The sequence below is a fragment of the Garra rufa genome, chromosome 23 (genome assembly GCF_049309525.1).
Source record: "Garra rufa chromosome 23, GarRuf1.0, whole genome shotgun sequence".
In the NCBI taxonomy this organism is placed as follows: domain Eukaryota; kingdom Metazoa; phylum Chordata; class Actinopteri; order Cypriniformes; family Cyprinidae; genus Garra; species Garra rufa.
Window position 1 is genome coordinate 19870819 of NC_133383.1, and position 6035 is coordinate 19876853.

The window sequence follows — 6035 nt, forward strand, 5'->3', positions numbered from 1 at the left end:
TTCTTACATTATCTATAAACAAGTCCCTAAGTCTTGTATTTCTTATTTATCTTGGTTGCATTAAAAACCAATGGCAGTGAAGGGCAAGTGGAGGAAGAGCTTGATAGTTAAACTTTGTGGATACTTAGTTTCCTGTTGTTTATAGTAGCCAGACCAGCCTCAATAGAAAATCACCACTCAAACCACACATCCGTCTAATTTCGGATGAGTATGGGTGGATCTCACAAAGACACAGATTGCGTGATGCTTTCATGTACGCCTTTCCTCGACATGATGTGTTTTCATTGCCTGACAATCAGTCCTGTGGCCTAAACAGCCGTCTCACAAGCGCAAACCAAACAATGCGCCCGCTTAGAAAATCCCTGCACCACAGCAGGGCACTGGAGAAGTTTCCTGCTCTGCCGGAGCGACCGTAGCCACATCATCAGTGCCAACTTGCCGTTTCGGTACTGTGGGGTTTGACCGAGACAAACTCAGTTCAACATAGTCAAAGTATTGTGGTTTCTGATGGCCTTCTGTTCCTGATACGGTTCCTGGATCCACCCAAAGTGGAAAACTAGCAACCACACCCTGAAGTGACCCAAACAACACAGCACGGCATCATGGGAACCACCCCGGTGCACACGGCCACACTTCCGGAATAGCCTTCCGCAACTTCCCAATCACACTCGCACAGATATTAATAACTTCTACCCGTTTTCCTGGTGTCAGAGGAGCGAGATGTTCTCTCTCGAACACACTTCCTCCTTTCCAAGACGCCAAAATCTCCCCCCTCCTTTGTTGCCTCCTGCCTCTGTCTGTGGTTTCCTTCCAGTAGTGCAGTAATAACAAGCTCAGCATTTCCCTTGATGCACCTGGAGCTGAACTGTTTTACTGACACGCTCTGCAGGATGGGTTTATAAGAATAAAAGGAGACTTACACAGGTGGCGATCGCTTTGGGCCAGCCAGTCAGCCAAATCTTTGTGTTTTGATGTATTTATTAGGGTTCGTGTGAATCTATCATGTCAGCAAGATTCGAGCACTCAATCACAGGACCGTATCAAGGGCCGATGAGGTTTTCATATCACCATCATCCTCTGTTTGATGTTTATCGGACAGCTGTGAGTGAGCACACCCTAACTTCCTGCCAGATCCCTCTCTGGGTTTTGGCAGTTCATTCTAATAGAGAAGTGAATAAATATTGACACTTGCTGTGAATTCCACAGGTTCCCTAACTGATGTAATGTTAACACAAGATTCATTACCAGAGTTGTTTTTTTATTTTATTTGCCTTCAGTGATTCTAAAAGAAATTCATTCTGAAATCATTAAGCTATCATTTTTCCAGAACCATTATGTTTAATATTTTAGATCCTAATAGATTCACATTACGTTAGTACACATTACACAGGGATGTGTGCTATTTAGAATTAAACTGCAAATGTTTTGTACATAAAATTCAAATCAAATTTGAATTAAAGGATTAGTTCAATTTCAGAATAAAAATGTCTGGATAATTTACTCACCCCCATGTCATCCAAGATGTTCATGTCTTTCTTTCTTCAGCTCAACAGAACTTAAGGTTTTTGAGAAAAAACATTCCAGGATTTTACTTCAATGAAAGTGGGTTGAAGGTCCAAATTTCAGTTGGGTCATTCCGTGTCAAATCAACCAATTTGTAGAAAATTCCCTGGGCTTTTCTGTAGAAAGACAAACATATATAGTGATGAAAGCCAAAATATTAAATGCCATGGATGAATATTTACTGAGTAATCGACTGTTTTGTAAAGGGGGGTCAAAATGACAATTTTCAAATGAGATTTGGAGCCAATTTATGTTACATGCCTGTAACTCTGAAAGTATTCAAGATATTTTATACTTCTCATTCTTAATAATCTTTCCTTTTGAAATCTTATCTAATCTTGACAGAGAAAAACAAGATTGCTAGTTTCAGTATTATTTGTTCTCTTTAAACACAATAACTATCAGCTGTATTAAAAAGTTACCTACATTTGGTTACTGACCTTTGAAAATAGGTAAAATTAGGGCCATATAGGGCCTTAAAAATGAAGATTCCAAAACAAAAGTTTATTAAGAATGAGATATTAAGATATCTTGAATACTTTTAGAGTTTCAGGCATGACAACTTTAGAAAAAGAACATTTTGGTACTCAGACAGTTATGTTTTATGCAATTGAGCTGATAGAAAAAATTAGATACATTTCTAGTTTTAAAGGGAAACTTTCGCCAAAATGCAATCTGGGGTGTTTTTTTCATCTAAAAGAATAATTACGACGAAAGAGCCACTTTTAAGATTGACCATGATTTCGTTTTCTGGTCAAATGGCCGGTGAATGGGAGTGCTAGGGGCACTACTTTGAGCGCATCAAAATCGATAACACTAAGAAGGCTCGACACACCATGACACTTTGCTCGAAGTATCGCCTGGGTCTCTACACATGAACTCGAGCATTGAGAACATTGTTTGTGTACACAGAGTTTACTAAAAAGAAAGGTTTTGAACAACTCACTTACACTGTTTGAGTTTCCGCTCGCAGCCATCTTGCCAGTCAAGAGGTGTCGATCTCCGAATGCGACGTAATAGTGAGGAGAGTAAAGATGGATAGCTCCTAAAGCATATTTCCATATAAATGCACGGCTAATTCGTTGTTTTGTCGCAAGTGAAAAACAATATTAAACTTCTAGTTGTAAAAAGAGCCTCATATATAAGCATTCGGAGATCGACACTTCTTGACGAAGAACTAATCATGCGTGTCTGCAGAGCTAGTGCAAGACGAGCATTTGTGGTTAAAAGTATTTTGTAAGACCCTTATTCATTGGTTGGGATCGTGCAGAGCCTCGAAATTGCAATTTGAACATTCAAACTGTTGGCTCCCATCAAAGTCCACTTTATAGAGAAAAATCCTGAAACGTTTTTCCTAAAAATCTTATTTTCTTTTTTTTTGACTGAAGAAAGAAAGAACATCTTGGATGACATGGGGGTGAATAAATGATTAGAAACATTTTATTCTGGACGTGAACTAATCCTTTAAGATAGCAAACAGGATATAATCAATTTTGAAATCCAAAGAAATGCATCCAAAACATTTTGGATCAGGGTGGAAGAACAATTGTTTCCCATTTTTCATGCAACTGTGTTTGAACTGCAGTCTGTTCTGTACCGGAACAAAAAAGAAGCAACCATTAGCTCATCAGGAACACAATACGCTTACGAAAAAAATGTAATATCAAAGTCCTGTTCAAATATTAAAATGAAACAATATGTAATGTTCCTACTTGTAACAATTTCTTGGCAGCGCTAAATGCAAAAATTGTCAAATCTTTTTAACAAGTATCAAACTGACAGGGGACCAGTATGCGATCAGCAGTGTGTCTCTGCCAAACGGCAAATTAAAGAGAAAAGGAAGGATGAACTATGAATGAAGAGAGAAAATAAACTCAACACTGGACAACAATAGCTGAATATTTGCACATGTTCGAAAGGAAAGCACTGGACTTTCCTTATTAACAAACGAAAAGCAAGTCAAAAGGATGAAGTGTTTCTTGATTCTTTTCTTAAATAGCATTGTTTTAAAATTTGTTGGCAAGGAGTTGCACAGTAAAATCTGTCAATTAGAAGTGAAGTCTTTACAGTTTACTGACTTCATGCAGCCATTTTTTTTGCTGTGTGCTGTGTCCAAAAATATTTCCAGCTTATATTTTTAGTATGTCAGCGTGAGTGCGTAACCCAGGAGCGGTCAGCTTCTGATGTGTGCAAGGCCTGCCGCCGTATTTAGAGTGAAAACACCATACAGCGTTTTACCAGAACATCGCACACTATCCCCACTGCAAATTAGAGCCTGTGCTGTTCCCCGGCTTTTTAAACTCTTTTTCCTCAGTGTACTTAAATGAAAACAGACCGATGTGGCAAATCCATATACAAACACACAGTGCACATACTGTACAAAGTCATGCATGCACACAAATGAAGTCTCATGATTGCATATACAGAAGCAAAAACCAGGCTATCATGCCTCAGTAATGAGTCAAATCTTTTAAATTTCTGGTTAAATGTGGTTTTTTGTTGTGGGATGTGGATGCAGTTTCTTTTATATTAAAGATCTGGAGTGATTCCAAGCCAAGAGAGCTGCTGTGAAATTAAATTCTGTACATTTTCCAAAAGGCAACAGTGCACAGCCACCCACTCTTGAAGTGTTAATCAATTTTAATGCTTGCCTGCAGAAACCGATATGTATTTTATGTCAATTATCAGTTACCTTAGGGAAATATGAACCTCTACTACAGTATGATTGAACATATATGCAGTAGAGGAAAAAGAATCCTCTTAGACAAAACATAAGAATCATTCTGACTAAAGCATACTGTTTTAAGATTACATTTAGCTTTAGAAAATGAATTTAAAAGAAATAGTACAATCTTGCTGTTACGGAAGCAGACGGACAACAAGAGGGGTAAAGGTAAGTGAGTTTATTTTAAACAGCAGTGCAGAATGAAAGGCTTGGTTGGTGAATGAGGTGAGTAGTAGAGTTCACTGAATGGAATGCTGGATGCGTTGACTGGAGTGGACTAATGGTAGATAATCCTTTGCAGGGATACGGGCGCTGTGCAGGACGACTTATGGCACACACACACACGCTTGAGGAATGGATGAGGCTTACGGCTCGATCACCCTTGATGACTGGTACTGGAGGCCAACTGGAAGACAACTGGAAGAGACGAGATAAAGGTGAGTAGCGACAGGTAAGTATATTAGAGTAGGATTCGTAGAGAATAATGTTGGTTGAAGATAGCGTTCGCTGAGGTCTAGCTTGCGCTACAGTCCGCTTCGTGGAAACGAGCCCGGACAATGACTGGTGTGTGTGGTGTGCTTTTGAAGGTGTAGCGGTGATTGGGTGCAGGTGTGACTGATTCAGAATTTAGGTGATGGTGAACGTGGCGTGATTGATGTGGAGGAACCTGGCCAATCCGTGACATTACCCCCCTCCCCAGGGCCCGCTCCTGAGGGCCTACACCTCCGGCGCCGTGGTGGCCTGCCTCTTCCCCGAGGTGCCGGTTGCTCAGGATGGTTAGCATGGAAGTCCTCCAATAAAGCTGGGTCAAGGATGTCGTCTCTAGGAACCCATGATCTTTCCTCTGGACCGTAACCTTCCCAGTCCACTAGATACTCCAAGCGACCACCACGACGTCGGGACTGTAGAATCTCTCGAACCGTGTAGACTGAACCTTCTTCCAGGAGTAATGGGGGAGGGGGTTCCTCTTCTTGGCCAGGTTCTGTGGGAGAGACAAGAGGTGGGTGCCAGGGTTTTAGCAGAGAGACATGGAATGTGGAATGGATCCTGTACTGTGGAGGTAACTGGAGTTTATACGTTACGGGATTGACCTGTTCCAGGATTGTGAAGGGGCCAACAAACCTGGGACTGAGTTTCTTGGAGGGCAGTCGCAGACGAATGTCTCGGGTGGATAGCCAAACCTTATCTCCGGGAGCATAGACCGGGGCCGGAATCCTCCTCCTATCTGCCATAGATTTGAATCTGCGAATTGCCCTCTGGAGATGATGGTGAGCTTCGTCCCAGACTCTCTCGCTCTCCCGGAACCAGTAATCCACTGCGGGTACCTCAGATGGTTCACCATTCCAGGGGAACAATGGAGGTTGGTATCCTAGGATGCACTGGAATGGTGTGAGGCCGGTGGTCGCTTGCCGCAGTGAATTTTGGGTGTACTCCGCCCAGCCCAGAAACTGGTTCCAGGAGTTCTGGTGAGCGTGACAGAAGGTCCTGAGAAACCGCCCCACTTCCTGGATCTTCCTCTCCGTCTGGCCGTTGGTCTGCGGATGGTAGCCAGAGGAGAGGCTGACGGCCACACCTAGGAGCCTAAAGAACGCTTTCCAGACCCTTGATATAAACTGGGGTCCCCTGTCGGATACTATATCTTCGGGGATGCCGAAGTACCTGAAGACATGATTGAAGAGGAGCTCAGCAGTTTCGAATGCGTTAGGGAGACCTTTCAAGGGCAGCAATCTACAGAATTTAGAGAAGC